Consider the following 23,649-nt stretch of genomic DNA (forward strand, 5'->3'; position numbering starts at 1 on the left):
TTTTTTTTGTATATTAAAAAATATAGTAAATTTCACAGTAAGGTTATGATATTCACATACTGACTGACTGGATGGAGTCACATTGCAGTGACGATGCTAAAACTATATATTGTACAGCCCTTATTTGATGTACTGATTTATATTTTGATACATTTAAATGTATAAACTCTAGGAAAAAGTCAAATGTGTATTATTATTATTATTTGTATATTAAATAAAAAAAAACAACAAAAAAATCAAGCAGACATTTTGGTTAAGTAGTCCACTATCACTGTAGTAGTCACTATCATCTGAAGTTTAATAAATGAATCATCAGATATTTGACATATAAGTCAACTGCACACATCTGTTCAATACAGATAATTGATTTTAACAACCAATACCTATATGATTCTGATCTCATCATACATCCCTAATCCCTTCCTTGTGGTTCCGTCTAAAGCAAACATTGCAACATTGCAGGTTTCCAGGCTCTGCTTCATGTAGCGTGAAGCCCTGAGGAATGGCGCTCGGCTGTTTGAACAGACGAAAAGCATACGCTGACGGCCGCTGCTCAGAAGAGACAGAGTGACGAGAAGAGAAAGGATGTTTATTGAAATTGATCTCCCTGGTCTGCAGTTCATTGACTGCATGTCAGCGAACAACAAACACATTAAAGATGGATGCGTCCATTAAATGGAGATGTCAGGTCAAGTGCATTCTGTACTTTCAGCAGCTGTTTGAGTCTCTGCGGAATCAGAAATGAAGCCCTGGGTGCCGTACGCTCTCCCCTGCCCGTCACACCGCTGTCCGCATTAGTACTCCGCAGCGATCGTAATATAAATGGTAGAACACTGCGACCTCTGTGATTCGCTCATGATGTTTAACGTCCATCTGGAAGCGCTGTGACCAAAACAGCAAGTCTTTGTGATGCACCAAGAGCCACGGTATCCAGGGTAATGTCAGCATACCACCAAGAAACCACATCCAACAGGATTAAATGTGGACGCAAGAGGAAGCTGTCTGAAAGGGATGTTCGGGTGCTAACCCGGATTGTATCCAACGGATCCAACGGATTGTATCCAACAAGCAGAGAAGTTCGGTCCTTTCAAATGTCCTCCTACTGCCTTCTTACCAAAAACTTCACATCAGTCACTGGAGCTCGACGACAAAACGACTGTACCAAAATATAACAGGTCTGAGAAAAACAATATTAAGAGAACTCCCGGGTGATAAATCACATTAACCAGTACAGCATCAGCTTGATATTTCCTGTAGCCTATTGCCTTTTGATTTCAGTGACATTTTTAATAATATGTTTGATAAACTGTGGTCATAAAATAAGAGCGTCTCTGCTGCCAAGCAGTTCAATTTATTTTATATTCGACCTGACAGTTGACTGTAATGGATGTAATTTACTAAACGCTTTAGATGAAGTTAGAAGGAGGTTGTTTTTTTATTCTGGAATTGGGGGTTTTGTCTAGGTAGTATTAATAAAACTGTGTAAAGCTCCCTTTTATTAGATTTTAAGAGAAATAATTGCTGACTGTTCAAGCAGTCTGTAAATGACTATAAAATAACATATGTTTTGAACCTACAGCCTTTTTCTATCAATTAGTAAAAGAAGCACAGCAACTGCCTTTACTGTTAAGTGATCTTTAACTAATCTCTTGGTAAATGTGAGTTTACAGAAATTGGACAATGAAACTGAAACACCTGTCATTTTAGTGTGGGAGGTTTCATGGCTAAATTGGAGCTGCCTGGTGGCTAAACTTCATTAATTGCACATTGCACCAGTGAGAACAGAGAGTGAAGGTTCAATTAACAGGGTAAGAGCACAGTTGTGCTGAAAATATTGCAAAGCACACAACATTATGTGTGACATACCAAAGTTCAAAAGAGGACAAATTGTTGGTGCACGTCTTGCTGCCGCATCTGTGACCAAGACAGCCAGTCTTTGTGATGCATCAAGAGCCACGGTATCCAGGGTAATGTCAGCATACCACCAAGAAGGATGAACCACATCCAACAGGATTAACTGTGGACGCTGTAAGAGGAAGCTGTCTGAAAGGGATGTTCGGGTGCTAACCCCGATTGTATCCAAAAAACATAAAACCACGGCTGATCAAATCACGGCAGAATTCATGTTTCCACCAGAACTGTCCGTCAGGACAATAAATTATTGTGGTCTAAAACCAGGTGTTTCAGTTTCATTATCAAACCCCTGTACAAATACATCAGACTTACAAAACAAAGTCAACAGACTTTTGACAATTTTTGACTGGGTATCATTTCTAACTGTTTATTAGACTCCTTTTTATGTGATCTCAAGAAAAGATAACTGAAGAAAACAATAAAATAAATTCATTAATGGCATAATGATAACTTAAATGTGTTCTGGTACTGTTCTGGTATATTTGAGAATATTTTTACTAAAGAACACTAATAGTATATACACTGAAGAGGGATTGTAGGGGTGGGAACAACATTATCAGAATAGTTCAAGAAATGATTTAACAAACAGGCTGCTCTCCTAAATACTCTTCACATACTGAATCTGTAGTAAACAAGTCAAAAAGGGTAAAATTCAGGCAGCACCTGACTCAAAAATAAAACATGAACGTTTTGGCCCTGAGGCCTTTCTCAGCGGGGTTCAAATGTATTACAATATTCATTTTGTTTAAAAAAATATTCCACTGTGGATTTTTATTTACAGTTTTACATACAATTTTTTGTTCTCCTAAATCCAACTATAATTATGATATCTTTGTTTTAATATACAGCTCTGGAAAAAAAATTATGAGACCACTTCATTTTGCTATTTGTAGGTATATGTTTGAGTAAATGGACAATGTTGTTTTATTCTAAACTACGAACAACAAATCAACCAAAATCCAAATAAATATATTGTCATTTAGAGCACTTATTTGCGGAAAATGAGAAATGGCTGAAATAACAAAAAAGATGCAGAGCTTTCAGACCTCAAATAATGCAAAGAAAACAAGTTCATATTCATAATGTTTTGAGACATGAATCAATATTTGGTGGAATAACACTGGTTTTTAATCACAGTTTTCATGCATCTTGGCATGTTCTCCTCCACCAGTCTTACACACTGCTTTTGCATAACATTTATGCCACTCCTGGTACAATAATTCAAGTAGTTCAGCTTGGTTTGATGGCATGTGACCATCCATCTTCCTCTTGATTATTTTCTTGATTATTTTTCAATTTGGTAAAATCAAGAAAGCTCATCATTTTAAGTGGTCTCTTATAATTTATACCTCTTATAATGTAATCATTTTGCTGTTAATGATTGAACAATATAGTTTGTTAGTCATTTCTTTAATTTCTCAATCTGCAGTATATCATTTTTGTGCTTAGTAATATATTATTTTTACTGCATTTTATTTTTTGTGAATTTCATATTCAGAGCAGGATTAAGAGTTTAATAAGTAAATAGATTATATAGTTTATAACATGAAACAAAGGTTCACAAATCTTTGCCTTTGTTTGAAAATGTTAGCTATGGGTTAGATACACCTTATAGCTAGTCTCATATCTCATGCACTCTTTATCCCCATGAAGCTCTTTGTGAGAGCTGTATTCATAAGATTTAACACTACAACCTTTCCCCCAGCATATTAAAATACATAAATAACAGTATTGAGGAATCACTTTATTAAAAGAAAGCACACATACAATGGCAGAAATGTCCGCTTTACTATTTATAGCCTTATTGTAAAAGGCTTACTGAAGAGAACTCAGAACTCAACTGGGTTCATGCCTCATACCATCTATAAGCCCTTCTATCTCTGACACTTCTGAACCATAGCAGAGCCAATAAAGCATGATCCGTCAGCCTTCGATCACACCTTGACAAATAACAGCACACTGTGCGGCTGTGCCAGGCTCTGGCATGAACAGATAGAGTGTCTGGATGAGCTTTAATGGATTGGGTCCAGGTGCTGGGACGGATCGGTCCAGCCAGCTCAGTGCTAGGGCTGCATCCCTCACGTAAGCGTCTCTTACATAAACTTTAATTTGCCTTTTTTTTTCTCCCTCCTGTTCTTGACTCACTCAGATTAGATTGTCTTGGTCTATTGTTTCTATGTATTGTGTTTTCCTCCACTCAGTCTGATGACTATTTCGGTTCAGTGGGGCCAGGCACTGTCATGTAAGAGAAAAGAAGCTTTTGATGGAGTTTTGATGGCCCTTTTTGCCTCTTGTTCCATTCTTGATTAATGGAATCAAACAATGGTCTGTGTTGACTTTGAGAGTGTGTCACTCCGAGAGCTCGTCTTTGTGCTTCTGACAATTGCGTTTTGAACAGCGTTGCTTTTCTTGCGGTACATGTTTTTTTGTTTAAGTTTTTTTTTTAATTAGTCATGAGCGCCAGCCTTTCAAGTGTTTGTCAGTCACATTGCCCTTAACAATGCTTTGTTTATTGTGTGGACGTGGAATATTGCTCAAAGACACTTGTGTACATTTGTGATCTCTGGCTAATTCCCCAACTCAGTGTCTTTGCTTAGATCACCCGCTAATCCATATTTGGAATATGGACAACTCAATTGGAGAAACACAAGAATACGGCTGCACCAATGAGCAGATTGCAGCGTAGATGTGCTGGTGTTCCCTAGCAACAAGGTAATCCTGGGGTTTAGTGCTAGCAATGAAAGCTGGTTCACAATTGAAACCAATAAAACCTCCTCTATCTGATTCATTATTAGATTCAGCTCATATTGCATTTTTAACAAAAGCAGCTCATGGTTTTATTGAGTTTTGTGGACCCATTTCTAACTCAAAAAAAAAAAATAAGGGGAAGGTAAAGTGAAATGAAGTATAGTCAAAAAGCCTTCTTCCATTTATACCCACTGATACACCTTTAACCAAAAGGATTAAAATGATTGTTTCTTTTAAACAAGTGTGTATTCCCAATCTTCTGTTATAATTATTGGCACACTCTTAATAGCACAATCACAGCATGGACACCCCCTGTCATTATCCCATAAATAGGTCCATCACAATGCAGGAAGTGAGCAGTAAAATGGCCTGTTCTCTCTGTTGTCTCTGTCATCAGTCATTATTCTGGCCCTCACTGCACTGCACGCCAGAGCCCGGGGCAGGTTGTCATGTCTCAGCGTGCATAATCACAGTCCGAGGCACTTTGCTCCACATGTCTCTAAAATGTCAAAATCTTGAACACAAACCATCAGCCCGGGATTCCAGTATTTGGATTTTTATGTCTGTTAGCTAAACAAAAAGGCTTTCTGTCACTTTCTGTCAGTACATTTATTGTGTAGACCAGCCAGTGCTTCCCATTTCCCCTTTTTTGGGCTTGACTGGAGGTGAACCATGCAGGAAGGTGGATCTCCTGGAGAAGGGGTTGGTGATCACTGGTGTCAACCATGGAACTGCATCGGTCTGCGTCTTTACGCACTTACACATCACACGTGCAGCCTCTAAAAGAGGATCCGGTTCAGTTTTAATGAATGCAAGCGGCTGGTGGAGCAATGGAGACTTCAGAAGGGGAAACTCAGACCGCAGTAAGTCATTCACCCAGAGAAAAAACAAAGAAACGAAGTAGTTAAGTTTCTGACTTCATCACACCCGCCCAGTTTAAAATGATTCTTCCGCATGCTCGGTGCAATTACCCATTCTCACCAGAGAGGGCCCTAAATCCCAAAACTCACGGACATCAGCATTAAGTTAAAATTGGAATTATACCTTACTGCCCTAAATTAATAAATATAATGTGATGTTAAAGTTTGTCTGTATCATATATTGAACAAATGAATATAATATGTATATAATTTATATAAATAATTTATATAAATTATATAAATATTTACATAATATATTGTAAATATATTATATAGTAATAGTAATAATATATAGTAATAGTAATAATATATGTCCCAGCAAACATCAACAAATTACAATACATTTACCTCAGCAGTGCTTTTCTAAACATACATTTACTTCAGCCATGCTATTTTAGCTTGTTAGATAAAGCACTGCAGCAAATCATGTTAGCTAGCTAACATGGCATTCTGTCTTTTGGTGAACAAACAACTGCTAAGGTAAGTAATGAGTGATGCAAAAAAGAACCAAGAGCTTTTTCTTATGTCTCACTCAATTAGGTATTATAGTATAATATACATTATTCTTAGTCTTTTCACTTATTTTGCCTAACACTCAAAGCAATGTTTGGATGAATATTTTTAGTTGCCAAATATTTTCGGTTGCCAAATATTTGCATCCCTACTGTATACACCAACAGATGTCTGGCACTGGATGTGGTCACCTCATATTCTGCCGCTATAGAGTGTCTTATTGTAATAATCAGGAATGGTATCTACAACCTTTTGGACATATTTCGTCAAACAAACCATATCCAAACTTTGTGGCTCTATTTTTATTTTATTTATTTATTTATTTTTTCATCTTTACCTACAGAATACAAGGTTTTATTTACAGCAGCAGCAATATGCACTTCTTGTTGACAAACTATATGTGCAATAAAAACTCTGCACATTCAAATCTGACTGGTTCCACTCATATCTCATATTGCCTCCTACATAAAAGAGCACACGTCTCTCTCTGCAGTCTAATAAGTGGTTTTGCTTGCAGGACAGCATGCTTCTCCATGTTGAATGTGATATTGTAGCACAGCCACTGATTTTATCCAGTCCAGTCCAGTTGAGTCCAGGCAGTGAACAGTGAAGCTGATGGAAATGCCTTGTGGTTGTAGAACGTTACAGCAATTACAGATGTTACAAGTCCTAATGAAGAATTTTCCAATGACAATAATGAGAATTCCGTTTCTAACGGGCTTCCAGCATCTGAAGTGTCGAAGACTACATTTCCTATTGGTGATTAGCAGCCGAGTTCAGTGCCTTTGAAGACTGCTGTGCCGTACAGTGTGCTAAGTAATGGATCCCTGGGACATCCATGCAATTAGAGACAAACCCTAGTGAGGAAAATTTAGTGCTCTGATCGTTTGTCTGCTGTAAAGAGGCTTTTGGTGGCTTTGTGATCATTAGAAATAGCTGCCGGAGTTGTGATTGGATGTGGAAACTCATGGAAACTAAGCACTTTATTCGATTTGCTGGTTATTTTAAACTTCCTTTCGTTGGATCACGGGAAGCAGAAAGTGTTCCAGCGTGTATGAATGATCTTTGGAGGTGTGAGGAAATCTCCCTGTAGGTTTCTGAAGAAAAGCTGAAAGTGAGTCTATGGGAAAGAATAGAGCCTTTCATAAGGTAAAGGTGAACACACAAAGAATAAAATATTCGATCTATTATTATATACAGTATCTGTGGGAGATTTTTTTTTAAATGATTCATATATATATATGAATATTATGTTATATAATATTTGAAAAGGCATCTGTACTTTTTTCATTCTCTGAACTTTTCACAATGAATAGACCAATAGATATGGCCCACAATTGTTTGTAACTGAATAAAGTGGCTTATCACTCCGCAAATACAGGGTTGGTAAAATCCTATTTGTCACAGAAGGCTGAACTCTTTAGTGTCTGACTGATCTCACCTCAGAAGCAGTTCAACAAAGGCCACTTGTCACGCTTTTAAGATCCCAGCAGAGTTTGAGTGATAGGAAAAGAAATCAATTCACAAAACAAGTCAGTGTCCTTTTGTCTGTTTCTCTCACGCTTTAGTTGGCATTGTGCAAACAATAAACAGAGCATTTCTTTTTCTCTGAAAAAAATTACATCAACTGATATGCTGATATAAAATCAGTGATTTCTGATCTCTGCAGCACATCTCAACTGTATAATATCTACAGAGAAATCTTTATTTACAATATATACAGTATATATACACAGCTCTGCAAAAAAATAAGAGACCACTTCAATTTCTGAATCAGATCCTTTGATTTTGATATTTATAGGTAAAATTATGGTTCCAGTAAAATTATGAACATTGTTGTTTTATTTTATAAACTACGAACAACATTTCTCCCAAATTCCAAATAGAATTATTGTCATTTAGAGCATTTATTTGCAGAAAATGAGAAATGGCTGAAATAACAAAGAAGATGCAGAGCTTTCAGACCTCAAATAATGCAAAGAAAATAAGTTCATATTCATAAAATATTAAGAGTTCAGAAATCAATATTATATATATATATATATATATATATATATATATATATATATATATATATATATATATATATATATATATATATGCATCTTGGCATGTTCTCCTCCACCAGTCTTACACACTGTCAGGGTTGACCCAGGCAGAGAGACGAGGAGGCGGATGTAAACACAGGTAGGGTGAGAATTTATTAAACAAAGAGACAAGTAAACACGTAACAACAAAATAACTAAACAAACGAGGGAGGCTAGAGAACATAAAACTAAACAAACGCTGGAAAATAAACTAGGAATAAACAAGAGAGAGAGACTAATGATAATTAAACAAATAAACAAGTAAACAAGAAACAAAGAAAAACAAGAAACAGAGGCGAGCTAAAACTAACAAACAAACAAGAGATACTAAAGATAAACAAACGGGGAGACTATAAAACTAGGCAGGATAAACTAAAACAGGGCAAGGGAATAAACTAGGGAAAACACAGGGAACTAGAAAATAACAGAATAAACAGGAAGATAAATATAAACTACAAACAAATAGGGAGGCTGACAAAAGCAAACGAGGAACTGAATAAATACAAAACTAAACAAGGCAGAGCTGTGTAAATTTAGGGAAAAAACTACTAAAAGACTAAACACTAGGTGACTAGGGAACACAGAAGTAAACTAATAACTAAAGCTAGACAAACAAAACAGAACTGAACAAAACAAGAATTACACAAGAAGATAAACAAAGAACAAGGGACTCGGGCTAAGGCTATGAAACACAGAGAGAGACAGAGAAACGCAGAGAGACAGACAACGGGGGACAGTGCAAAGACCGACAGAGGACAAGTAACAGAGGAAGTCTTTTTAACATAACAGGAAACACACTGGGAGTGGAAACACCTGGGGAAGGGGTGGAGCTACAAATGAGACATGAGGTAATGGAAAAACACAGGCAGAACACAGGGGCACGGGTCACGTGGGACAACACAGGCACGAGGACAGACAGGAAACAGGGCCAGGCGTGACAGAAACCTCCCCCTAAACGCGCAGCTCCCGAGGCGCGTAAAAACAAACCCCGGGGGCTGGCGGCAGGGAGAGGCCGGGGAAAACAGGAGACCGAACGGGAGACTGGACAGGGAACTGGACAGGAGATGGAGACAGGACAGGGGACAGAGACTGGACAGGGTACGGAGACCGGACGGGGAACTGGACAGGCGACGGAGACTGGACGGGGAACTGGACAGGTGACGGAGACTGGACGGGGAACTGGACAGGTGACGGAGACTGGACGGGGAACTGGACAGGTGACGGAGACTGGACGGGGAACTGGACAGGTGACGGAGACTGGACGGGGAACTGGACAGGTGACGGAGACTGGACGGGGAACTGGACAGGTGACGGAGACTGGACGGGGAACTGGACAGGTGACGGAGACTGGACGGGGAACTGGACAGGTGACGGAGACTGGACGGGGAACTGGACAGGTGACGGAGACTGGACGGGGAACTGGACAGGTGACGGAGACTGGACATGAGACAGAGACTGGTGACGGAGACTGGATGGGGAACTGGACAGGAGACTGAGACTGGACGGGACCGGACATGGGAACTGGGACGAGAACATTGACGGGGACGGACACAAACACAGTAACAGGGACAGGAACAGAGAAACCACCGGGGACAGGAACTGGAACACTCACAGATACAGGGACCAGGACAGGGAGAGACAGGGGGACCAAAAACATAGGTAGGTGCCCAGGACTGGTAAAAGTCTGTGGGGACAGCCTGGGCACGTAACTAGGGGCAAAGTCAGGAGGCCTTGGAGCAGGCCTGGAAATACGGGGCCTCGGCCCAAACATAGTTCTGGGAGCTGCTGGTGCCGGAGCTGGAGCAGCTGGGACTGCTGGTGCCGGAGCTGGAGCAGCTGGGACTGCTGGTGCCGGAGCTGGAGCAGCTGGGACTGCTGGTGCCGGAGCTGGAGCAGCTGGGACTGCTGGTGCCGGAGCTGGAGCAGCTGGGACTGCTGGTGCCGGAGCTGGAGCAGCTGGGACTGCTGGTGCCGGAGCTGGAGCAGCTGGGACTGCTGGTGCCGGAGCTGGAGCAGCTGGGACTGCTGGTGCCGGAGCTGGAGCAGCTGGGACTGCTGGGGCTTGAGCTGGAGCAGCTGGGACTGCTGGGGCTTGAGCTGGAGCAGCTGGGACTGCTGGGGCTTGAGCTGGAGCAGCTGGGACTGCTGGGGCTTGAGCTGGAGCAGCTGGGACTGCTGGGGCTTGAGCTGGAGCAGCTGGGACTGCTGGGGCTTGAGCTGGAGCAGCTGGGACTGCTGGGGCTTGAGCTGGAGCAGCTGGGACTGCTGGGGCTTGAGCTGGAGCAGCTGGGACTGCTGGGGCTTGAGCTGGAGCAGCTGGGACTGCCGGTGCTTGGGAGAGCGGCGCGGCCGCCGCTGAAATCTCGGAGAGCGGCGCTGCCGCCGCTGCAGTCTGTGAGCGCGGCGCGGCCGCCGCTGAAGTCTCGGGGAGCGGCGCGGCCGCCGCTGAAGTCTCGGGGAGCGGCGCTGCCGCCGCTGCAGTCTGTGAGCGCGGCGCGGCCGCCGCTGAAAGATCGGAGAGCGGCGCTGCCGCCGCTGCAGTCTGTGAGCGCGGCGCGGCCGCCGCTGAAAGCTCGGAGAGCGGCGCGGCCGCCGCTGCAGTCTGGGAGAGCGGCGTGGCCGCCGCTAAAGTCTCGAAGAGCGGCGCGGCCGCCGCTGAAATCTCGGAGAGCGGCGCGGCCGCCGCTCGTATCATGGGGTGCAGCGCCTCAGACGCGTGCTTCACGGGGCGTGGCATGAAGAGATCCGCTGCAGCACTTGAGCCCGAAGCTGCGGGTGAAGTAAAAACCCGGACTGGATTCCTACTCTCTCGTGCAGAGTCCGGCGTGAGGAGCGCGGGGAAAGTCTTTGACCGCGGCTGGCTCGCCGCGCAGGGGGTCTCGGAGCGCGACTCCACCGCCACCGCGGGAATCCCGGGCCGCGGCTCGGCTGCCACCGCGAAAAACACAGGGCGCGGATCGGCAGCCACCGCGGAAAGAGGTAGCGGCTGGCGGGCTGGTGCAGGAGGGCAGTCCTCAAACTCCTCCTCACTGGATGCAGGTGTGAGGAGATCGGAGTAGTCCCAGGAATAGGACTCCTCACAGCCTGCATCCATGCCACCCCCGTCCTCGTCGGGGCGAGGATCGAGGCTGACCGCACACAGCCCTAGCGCCCCCCCAAGAAAATCCTCCCCGGAAACGGGCTCCTCCTCCGGCTGGCGGGACCCCTTAAAACGTCTGCCCCGAGGCCTGCGGCGTCCTTGGGGCCTCGGGGATTCCAACGCCGGAGTCCCGAATGGAGCATGGCGGATCGCCATCCTGGAGCCAGTCCACGGGCTCCCCTCGTGGGTCTCGGCGGGCGCCACTGCAGCAGGGCTGACGTGCTCCAACCCAAGGAAAGGCGCCGGGAGCGGTTCGTCTCCCCGGATTTGCTCGGCGAGGAGGCGGAGAAACTCCAGGTCCGCCTTCCGAGCAGCATACCACTCTGCTACATCCATGTGGTCGGTCTTTTTGTCAGGCTTTAGACCCAGGCAGAGAGACGAGGAGGCGGATGTATGTGCAGGTAAGGTGAGAATTTAATAAACAAAGAGACAAGTAAACACGTAACAAAATAACTAAACAAACGCGGGAGGCTAGAGAACATAAAACTAAACAGACGCTGGAAAAATAAACTAAGAATAAACAAGAGAGAGAGACTAATGATAAATAAACAAATAAACAAGTAAACAAGAAACAGAAAAACAAGAAACAGAGGCGAGCTAAAACTAACAAACAAACGATACTAAAGATAAACAAACGGGGAGACTATAAAACTAGGCAGGATAAACTAAAGATATACAAAGATATATATAAATACTAAGGAGGGAACTAAGGAGCACGAGAATAAACAAGAAGAATAATATAAACTACAAACAAAGAGGGGGGCTATACAAGGAAAACAAATGAATAATGAAACAAGACTATGAACTAAACAGAGCAAGGATAATTACAAGGATTAAACTAAAACAGGGCAAGGGAATGAACTAGGGATATATACAAGAAAATAAAACAAGAAACTAAACTAGACAGGGAATAACTAAACTAGACAGGGCAAGGGAGTAGACAAGAAAACTAAACAGGGAACTAGAAAATAAACAGAGATAAACCAGAGCTAGAATAAAACACGGAACAAGAAACTAGGTCAATAGGAACAGAGAAACGCAGGGACAGACAACGGGGGACAGTGCAAAGACCGACAGAGGACAAGTAACAGAGGAAGTCTTTTTAACATAACAGGAAACACACTGGGAGTGGAAACACCTGGGGAAGGGGTGGAGCTACAAATGAGACATGAGGTAATGGAAAAACACAGGCAGAACACAGGGGCACGGGTCACGTGGGACAACACAGGCACGAGGACAGACAGGAAACAGGGCCAGGCGTGACACACACTGCTTTTGGATAACTTCATGCTACTCCTGGTGCAAAATTCAAGCAATCCAGCTTGGTTTGATGGGTTGTGATCATCCATCTTGAAGATAAAATGTTTTGTGTAACAAAACTGTGCAGCAACAGATTAAGACAGATTAAGACTCTGAAAGTGTTTAAAAACTCCGTCAGCACTGCTGTCCCTGATTCACATGTACCAGCACAGCACACACTAACACCTCATACACCACCACCATGCAGTGATACTGCAGTGCTGAGAATAATGACCCACCGCCCAAATAATAGCTGTTCTGTGGTGGTCATTCCTGTGGGTCCTGGCAATTGAAGAACAGGGTGAACGGAGGACAATAAAGGGCAGAGAAATAGTCTGTGCTCCTGGAGTATGTTCATAGAGTATATGCTCTCTGAAGATGAGACAACGGGCAGTGTGTGTAGAGATCCTCATATTTAGATGAGTCAGCTAGAGTCATCTGAAGCGAATCAATGTGAATTAAAAAAAACATGATGAAAATTAAATGTTCAAAGGTTTGTAGACACCTGCTTACTATGCAAAGTTTCTTAAAACCTGGATATTAGTTGTTGAGATTTCCTTAATCAGTAAAAGTCAGGTTAATTTATTTAAACTCTAAACTTCCAATAAACAGAATATATAAAATCATGCAGTTTTAAAGCAGTTAATTTGCCATGCTGGAAGGAAGCTCAGTGGGGGAGCTGGATGAGAGCTGTGTATTATGCTCTGCCTAGTTTAAATGAACGCATGGGAGCTCTGTATTAATCTTTTATAAATGTTGTTTTATAAATAAGCTACAGACTGAGATTGAGAGGGCAAGGTTCCACATTCTGGTTGGGTTAGTGAACCCTGTAAAGCATGCGCTACATCATCTGCTGTACTGGAACGAAGGGTGAAACCAAGTTACTTTAGCCACAGGCTAGGAGCTGTGTATCAGTGTGTGCTGCAGTAAGTCAATTTAAAGTTTAAGGTGGCTTTTATTGGAGAAAAAGTTCTTTAAGTTGTAGAGTTTTGTGCTATATAGTTTACTTATAACAAATACAAGATTGGTTAAAAATGTGTTTTTACTCTGCATATTGTTTTTATTTATTAGACTATATAATCACTACTAGAAATCCATCCATTATTAACACATGTACTGTATTGCATGCATACACATCAAACACATCTAAGATGCTTTATATGTTTCATCTATTTTATTTGATGTTGTTGTGAAGTTTTCCTATTTTATATATATATATATATATATATATATATACAATGAAACTGAAACACCTGGTTTTAGACCACAAAAATTTATTGTCCTGATAGACAGTTCTGGTGAAAACAGGAGAGTTGAGGTGCACATTAAATTCTGATGTGATTTGGGCAGCCATGGTTATATGTTTTTTGGATACAATCCGGGTTAGCATCCGAACATCCCTTTCAGACAGCTTCCTCTTACAGCGTCCACAGTTAATCCTGTTGGATGTGGTTCGTCCTTCTTGGTGGTATGCTGACATTACCCCAGATACTGTGGCTCTTGATGAATCACAAAGACTTGCTGTCTTGGTCACAGATGCGCCAGCAAGACGTGCACCAACAATTTGTCCTCTTTTGAACTCTGGTATGTCACCCATAATGTTGTGTGCATTGCAATATTTTGAGAAAAACTGTGCTCTTACCCTGCTAATTGAACCTTCACACTCTGCTCTTACTGGTGCAATAATGTGCAATTAATAAAGATTGGCCACCAGGCTGCTCCCACACTAAAATGACAGGTGTTTCAGTTTTATTGTCCAATCTCTGTACGTACACGTCATTTTTTTTTTTTTTTTTACTAATTTAACTAAACTAAACTAAACTAAACTAGTGTCTTGCGCTGCTTCCCTCTATGTGAATGGTGCAAAAAGTTAAGTTTCCGACACAGGGATTATGCCTATTCTTCAACTAAACAGCACATTAAACAGAGATTTTCCATTGAAAGTAAAATATGTTATACGACTAGGCTTAATCCCTGTCTGGGAAACTGGAGTGGGTTTATTAGAACTTAGACGATTCTTAGATAGTCGAGCGAGTTTGACTCTGAGCACTCTCTCTCCATGTTAAGACGTTCTTAATGATAATATGCTTTTGGGAAAATGGGCCCTGATCCATGCATTCCAGTGGTGTAAACTTGATCAAATATAATCTTGATTTTTACATATTTTACAATTGCAGAGTATTCTGTAAACGACTGAGAGAATATTCCACTTTTTTCTTAGTCTGCATGGTGATATGTACCCAAAGACAAGTTTTAGAGGTTAAATCATTTTTTGCTCATCATAATCAAAGTCTTCTCAAACACATTCATTGACTTAGATGTCTAGACCCCAGTGTCCATTGTTCTGAGGACAGTAGCAGCTTCAGCAGTTTCATTTTCTCATATCTTCTTTGTCTCAGACGGAGCTTCTTGACCAGCTCTACATCCCAGAGGAGTCATCTCTTTTCCTGTCTTCAGCAGATCTTAATATTGTTTCACTGGTTTCTGAAATCTTTCTTTTAAAACACCCTTAGGAGAAAAGAGGAGATCAGCATAAAACTGTAGAGGGCTTTTGGACCTATTTACTGCTGAAATATTATTGAGATAAAGAAGAGAGCTATATATGGGAAGATGAGATGTTACACATGTCTTCTGTGAATCTTGTGTTTTGCGTTCCATTTTGCAAAAACAATTTGTATTCTTACACAGTGTAAAGTCATGTTCTCATGATGAAAGGAAAGACAGAAACAAATGTTGATTCCACTTTTCTCTCAAAAATAAGAGTTTCTTATGTATCATGTATTTCTATGATATACATTTTCACAATGAACACATCATAAAAGCTATTAGAACATTGCTAATAACAGCCAATTTATACTGCAATACCCGTGTGCTGCAGTAGAGGGAGCTCTTCATGCTGCAGACTGTGTTCACATGACAAAACGAGGCTGGAGGTAGAGTGAGGTAGAAAGAGTTAGAGAGATGGAGAGTGAGGTATAGTGAGGCAGAGTCAGGCAAAGTAAGGTAGAGTGAGACAAAGTGTAACAGAGCAAGGTAGAGTGAGGTAGAGCGAGGAAGAGAGGAATAGAGTGAAGCAGAGTGAGGTACGGCAAGATTTAGTGTGGAAGCTACTTTGAGCTACAATGAGGTAGAATGAGGCAGATTGAGGTACTGCGAGATTGGGTTTGGAAGCTACAGTAAGGTAGAGTGAGACAGATTGAGGCAGATTGACGTACAGCGAGATTGAGTGTGGATGCTACAGTGAGGTAGAGTGAGGCAGATTGAGGTAGAGCAAAGTAGAGTGAGGCAGAGGTCCACAGTGAATTGGAACACCAAACTACTTCTTAGCCTGGAAAAAAATGAGAACAGTAAAGCCGAGTGCCAGGAAATCTTTGAGGTAAAATATATTAAGAATCTTAATTTATCATATTTTACATTGATTGATTGGGATATCCAACAACGTTATCGCAGATCATATTTTTTTGTCCATTTTGTGCAAATTTAGAGCACCGTTGATGAGATGAACAGTTTTACTGTGCACTTGTACACTTTGTACCACTCTTAGGAGTTTATTTAACTTTTTTTAGTTTTTACTTTTGTTTGCAAAAATCCCTCATAATTTAAGATTTATCCTGGAAATAAATGATTAACTTGTAAAATAACTTGGAAAATTGAAACAAAAGAAGGGTAGTTTATGACTTCTGCACTGTGATCTAGATACTCCTATATAACTCATATATTATGTCGGTACAGTGTGTACTGGGTACAACTGCTTCCCTTCTTATGAATGGTGCTATTTTTGAATAAAAAGCTTTTATCACTTTTAAAAAACAAGTACTTTTCTCAAGTAGAATACAGAGCCATGGAAAAACACTTGTGTTAGTGTACATGTGTTTTTTTTCAAACGTCAAAACACCACTTTATCCACTGTGTCCCCAGGAAAGCTTAGAAAATACTGATAAGTGTAGTATGTTTACTACATCAGAATGCATAAATTGGCGGCCCTGTGTGTTTCATGTCTGCTGAAATGACTGAAATGATACCTGGATTGGCACTTGAGCCCTTTTAGCAGTTTTAGTGCCGTGGAAAACCTGAAGGTACAGTATCTTCCAAGATCCTAATTCATCAAGGAGCTAATCCATCCACTCTATTTCTAAATTGGATGAACAAGCACTCGATGTACGTGTACAATCTTGACTCAGAGTGGCCCATTGGGTTTCAAGTGCTGACCAGCAAAGCCATGCGAATGACGTCTTAGCGAGCGGAATTTGCAGCTTACTTCTGCGTCCAACACGCTGGAGGTCAATGACCTTCAGACATTTGGTTAAATCCTCAGTGAGCAGAACGCAGCTCCACGTCTTTCTGCATTATTTCTTTAGTGACAGCCACCTAAACACCGCGGCCTCATCCATCAGACATTACGCATGCATCCGCAGACATTGTTATACTTGAAACGCACACCAGACAAATCTCTGTTTACATCCAATTGGTGTGTCTGGATGAGCCAGAGGTTATTCTTTATCTCCGCTTATGTGAGAGTCAAATAGCGTGGCTTCAGTCCACATGCGCTGGATCTTTTTCAGAATAATGGTTTATATAGTGAAAATGCTTCTTCATCCATCATAATTGGTGTATTGTAATTACTGTAAATTAGGTGTTTTGTGTGCCTATTGTACAGCTTTAATATTATTTACTTCATTAACTGTATAACCAGGAGAATGGAAATAAACGGTTAAAGCCTTTATAGTTTTTGTGTACAGTAAAGGTGCACGAAATGCTACACAAAAAGTGGTACGTTGCTGTTGGATATCCCGATATGGCCATGAAACCTGATTAATTAGTTTAATGTCCTTGAATTGGCTGCAGTAATTATTATTTTTTTAAACTAGGGAGAGCAGGTTCGCCTCTACAGGCATTTGTATGATCCCTCTATGAAAGATCTTAAAGATAAATAATTGGCTCAAACTGACAAATCATCTCTGCCATTTTTGTCTGCTTAGCAGCTATAAACACAACTGCTCTTCCTTGTGAATCTGTGTGATATTGTCTGCAGCCATTTTTGGTAAGTGACTCCTTTTTGTTCCAGTTTTTCCAGTGGTTATGGAGTCTGCTGCCAGAGAATACTGCACCAACCTTAAGCGTGAAGTAGGGGTGTGCTATATTTTATTGTACACAATATACAGCTACTGAAATAAATAAGAGACCACTTAAAAATGATGAGTTTCTTTAATTTTACCAAATTGAAAACCTCTGGAATATTTAAGAGGAAGATGGATGATCACAAGCCATCAAACCAAGCTGAACTGCTTAAAGTTTTGCACCAGGAGTCGCATAAAGCAGTATGTAAGACTGGTGGAGGATAACTAGAGCTTAGATTCTCTGCCCGAACCCGACCTGACCAAGATTTCCCACCTCATTCCTCTGGCCGGGTCGGGTCAGGCCCCAGAAAATAGTCCGAGATGTAGGCATCTGTTTTTTAATTATAATTTTATTTTATATAAAGCTCTGGTGTGATAATTACAATGTTGCTAAGTAACCAATTATAATTGTTATTTTCACTAAAAGTGAAAAAACATTTGTGTTAAATAACGAAAAGAAAAAAATTAACTAACTGGAACTGTATTGTGTATTTAAAACTAACTGAAACGATCTGAAATTACTAATAGAATACCCTCATTTTCGTGTTTAATTTGTTTATAAATTATTTTTTTTTTCACTCCCGGAGTTGTACAGCGGGCGGTTGTACAGGTGCCGATTCTGTTTTTGCGAAGCGGAGTCGGATTCAGCAGGGAGTCGGATACGGCACAACAGCGGCAGCGCGCGGCACCTCGCGGTCTGTGGCGTTAGTTCTTGTTTAAAGCGCTGAAAACACTGAGAAACTGCAGAATTATGTATGGGATGTATGGGATATGAGCACAAGGGAGATAAAAGAGAAACAGCAGATACAGTTCGTGAGAACCTTTACCTGTGAGTAGCTCATACACCAGAACATGCAAATCTCTCTCTCTCTCTCTCTCTCGTTTGTTTCTTAGATTGATCTCTCTGATAAGATATGTGAAAACTATTAAAAACTAACAAGCCCACTCTAAAAACTGAATTGTAGGAGAAAAAATAAAAACAAAATAAAATTAAACTAAAATGAAAAATGTTATAATCAGGCGCACGTGAATTTGCCTACAAATACAGTTGATGTAACAGAATCAGAGACGGCTTTGAGAAGTAGGGTTGTTCAAAGCTATGAGTATTTCAAATACATTAATTATGAAAAGTGTGTGAGCAACTTAAGATGGATGTTATTTATGTTTTTTTAATGTTTTAAAAAAATGTTTATCTTGAAAACTAATTTTATGATAACAAAAGTATATGGTTATTAAACAGGTCTTTTTTGTGCAGCAGTATAGCATTTCTAGGAAATTATCATAAAAGCATAAATGTATTCAACACATTACTGTCTAAATCCATTTTTTAGAATAAAATAAGCAACTCACTGGCCATCTTAACTCAGCATTGGAACATTGGACTGCAGGTGGACTGAAATGCATTTTACACAGTTAATCATCTTCTTTTGTGGGTTTCTTATTAGCATAAAAAGCTTTCAGAATTACAATATAAGAAGATGGCAAGTTATTATCTTGCGTAGGAATGAGGCATTGTCATGAATTATGCATTATTCTCATGAAGTATCAATCGTGAAAGACACTGGAGTCCACTTAAAATCTCATCTCAACTGTCTGGGCTAAACAGCTATTTGAAAGCAGGCTGTAACTTTCTTGATTATGGTAAAATCTTTCAGATGAAGAATTCATGCATGATTTTTTTCCCCCACATTTAAAATGTAAATGTTTTTGCATTGGTAATACTCTGTTCACGCCACTCTTGATTAATTATCAAGGCACTGATAAACGAGGAAGCGAGAGGCTAAGAGGCAAGCATGCTTTACCGTTGTTACATGCCTTATTAGTAAAATGAGGTCATCATTAGCTGAGGAAAGGGAGGCTGAATTTGGTGACACCTCAAGAGTGACTGAATGAAATGTGAAGTGACTGCTATTTCTATGCTTGTCTGTGCAAAAAAAGAATGTCCCGTATTAAAGTGACTGTTCCTCCACGCCTCAGCGTTCGGCTGTCTGTGATCTCGGCACTATCAGATTACTTTAAAGACTTCACTGCTTACTTGAAGGCAAGGCTGGTGTTCTTGCTCCCGTCTGTCCAGATCTCAGAGGCCTGAGGAATGAGGTGATTTACCATGCCAGGGATTAAATCATATTGCTGGAGTTATGCAATCAATCTTCAAACCCCTTATAAAAACTGGGGAAATATAAGCAGCTACAGCCTCAGGTTTAGCATTTTTCCTAGTGATTTTTAAACTCTTCTACTAAACATGGCATGTGGCATTTTTGTGACCCACTCTCTGGCAACATGGAAAAATCTGAACAATTAATTCTATCAGTCTCCACATGGCACAGCTGGAGTGGCCTATTAGATGAACACTTTACATTGTCTGAAGGTGGAAAGTGATTTTGAAGTGGTTTCTTGATTTGTATATTTAGAACTAAAATGTGCCATATCATATCATACACAGTAATCATAATCATTTATAAAACTATAAAAAATTCTATACTGTCATAATAGTCCAAAAGGCATTCAGTCTATTTTTGTATTTGTTTTACTATTCACTGTAAAACAGATACTTTTAAAAAGAGTAAAAATAAATTAATAAATGAATCATAGTTTGTTAATGATATACTTATTTCTTAACCATCTGCAGTTCACACTGTGTGTAAAGAATTGGTTCGTTTAGAAGCAGGATTGTTCACGGTTATACATGTGAACAAATACAAATAAACACAATAGACGATATCATGATTATCATATATTATTAAGGTGAGGTTCATTTATCGTACAATAAATCGATAATGTAATTATTGTGACAGGCCTAGTATTTGTTGTTCAACCTTCAGCTTGCAGCCATATCTATCATTTTGTTTGTTTTTAGTTTCTGACAAATTGTTAATTTCGGTGCATACTAATTTACCTTTTACTCTACTTTCTTTGTTTGAGTCAGTGACTGAAGCAAAGACTGTGGAAGTTTAATGTGCACAAGTAAAACTAATAAAATTAAATCAATTACTCACATTTATTATTTAACCAAAAAAAGTTAATAAGTGGCAAACCAGCAGTGAGCTGTCTGAATAATCTGAATTGATTGTGCACACTGGTGCAGGATTTTGGCTTACACAGCATTCTGAACCATAAAACCGCTCATCACGCTGCCAGGTTGCCAGGTTGACTAATAAAGCCTAACCTTATGGGGGAAAGAGCACATTTGCATGCAGGCCCGCAGATCACTGCTGTACCAGATCAATGCTGCAAAACAGCTCCACGCATGATATGGAAATACGCTGACAAATAACAGATGGTCCGTTTAATTCACAGTTTTGCGAGCGGATCTGTGGAGCCGCGAGGCAGGCAGCTATAAAATACAGTGTGGCTGTTGGAGACTGCCCAGTAGTGTCACGTTAAAATGTAAATTACAGAAAGCAGATTGATCTCTGTGTCACTGTATGACCATGACTGTGTGTTAGTTCTGATTGTTAATACAGATTTAGAACATTTCAGCCGTTTCTTACACTTTAGCTTTTAGTAATGGAGCTCATGTACTGTGGGTTACATTTATTATAGTCTAATTAATATTATATTTATATACATAGTTTTATGAAAAGCTTTTTAACCCTCTTAAATGATATGCTCTTCTAAATCTTTTAAATCTTACATCTAACATATCATACAATCACAACAAGCTACTGCTGTAAAAAACTTTCACATATTGTTGCTGTCCAATGAAAAACAAGTATCTCTATTTTTGTCGATTTTTAGTATTTAATACATAATTTGAACAAACTGTGCCCTACACTATGTTAAAATTTCTTGATGAATGGACCAATAGAAATTATCCAAAATAACCTGAAATAAACTATTTTTACATTGACTCCCATTAAAATTTTAGAATGTTTAGTTGTTTTTCATTGGACAGCGACGAAATGTTGCTGTCTATGTGTCACATCCAATCCAATAGACATTAGAGATGGGTCAATCAGTGTTTATTGATTAAGGGCAGGGCTACATTCCGCATTACCCTTTACAGACACATTTGGTAACTAAAACAAACTCATGCAGTGCTTTTATAATTTACTGTGTTTATTGTATTGTAACTACTGTACTAGCTACTCACTGCAGTTGTAGAAAGATGCACTCTTAAGAGGGGCAAGTGGGCAGTGCTTCCTTATTCCTGCATGAGGTGTGTTAGTTTTACACGTTCTACAAATATGAGTTTGAGTCAGAAATGGAAGAATGCCTAGCAGGCTCTTAATAAGTGTCTGCAGCCGAGCGCATCTCTGAACTTCTATCTAACTGTTGAATGAAGGACTGCAGCGTTGTGTAATTCTTAACTCCAAAATATGACCTAATCTGCTCACAGGATTGGCTAAATTAGAGAAATATCATAGGACTGCATCTTTTGGCTAAAATTGTCTGATACAGTTACATAGCCAAGCAATCTTTCCATCTCTAATAGACATAATAGAAAGTGCTGGGCAGTATACCGGTTCATATGGTATACTGTGGGGAAAACTTCAGAGTTTAAAAAAGATAAAAAATAAGTTTATATTGGAGAAGAAACAGCTGGCACCCATTGGCTGAAATGGCCCATATATGAATATGTATATAATATGATTAACAGTGTGTATTACACTTTAATAATATATGAACAACAACAAATGTGGATCAACCCCCCCTCCACCCACAAGAAATAAACAAATATTATTTAAATTTATTTTTTGGCCATGTGGAGGCAGCAAAAATCATTTTAAACACCACAAATTAACACAGGTTATGTACACTATAGACATTATTACTTTTTACACGCTTTTACGTGCACTATATGAGATTGTCTATGTCCCACTGGAGGGAGCATCAGCGCTGCTCATTACTGAGTGTGAATTTGTTTAGTGGATCACATGTTGTCCTGATTAATGACAGCTAACGAAGAGAAATGTTGTCCGTAGTTCATAGAATAAAACAACTCTCTCTCTCTCTCTCTCTCTCTCTCTCTCTCTCTCTCTCTATATATATATATATATATATATATGTGTGTGTGTGTGTGTGTGTGTGTGTGTGTGTGTTTGTGTTTATATGTATATATAAATATAAAATTAATTTATAAACCTTATTAATATGCTATACCATATGTCTGTCCTTGTTAAAAAGCATAATATAAAGTATTTAAGGATGAAAGCTCATATTTGTAATGTGTGACAGCGTCCTGTATCATAACTACATCTCTGCTGTTTGTAACAAATCAAATCGTGTAAAAATGGGGTATAAATTGGAGGAGTTGTGATTATTATAGGTGTATTTTACACCTTCCTCAGTGTAAATTAATGCACTCGGGACTCAGGATTGCCTCCTCCCATATGGCAGCCATGCAGGCACGCCAGGAGGCAGGGTATGCGGCATCTACGTATAAGATATCTATGCTCACCCGTGAAGAAACATGAGTACAGAACCCCTGCATCTTCTGCTGTTACTCCTTACAATATGAGTAACTATAGCTGTGTTTAAACATATTAATAATGTAGCTTAAAGGATAACATTAATAATAATAATAATAATAATAATAATAATAATAATAATAATAATAATAATAATAATAATACATTTTATTTGTAACGCACTTTACATTTAAAACAAATCTCAAAGTGCTACATTGCAGAAGCATCATTATAGGAACATCACTCTAAACCTAAAAACTACTGTACTATAGAGCATAATTTTTTTTTTTTTTAAATGCACACTTAAAAATGCACACTGAACTGAATGTATTTATTTACTGGAGAACCAAGGGAATTTTGATAAACTGATAAACAGCTGCTTAACTACTTTAATGCCTCTAATGGCATCAGTAATAGCACACTGTAAAATGATAGTAAACATTTGTGTCTTATTCGTGCAATAGAGCTTTGGAAAAATATGTATTTTAAATACTTACACTT

General features: G+C 39.9%; 1 protein-coding gene across 1 annotated transcript in view; it reads left to right on the forward strand.

Moving 5' to 3' along the window:
* oprm1 (opioid receptor, mu 1) overlaps positions 1-23,649 on the forward strand; it is a 45,084-nt gene that overhangs the window by 13,927 nt on the left and 7,508 nt on the right. The window lies entirely within an intron of this gene.

This window comes from Astyanax mexicanus, chromosome 7, assembly GCF_023375975.1.
Source record: "Astyanax mexicanus isolate ESR-SI-001 chromosome 7, AstMex3_surface, whole genome shotgun sequence".
NCBI classification, from domain to species: domain Eukaryota; kingdom Metazoa; phylum Chordata; class Actinopteri; order Characiformes; family Acestrorhamphidae; genus Astyanax; species Astyanax mexicanus.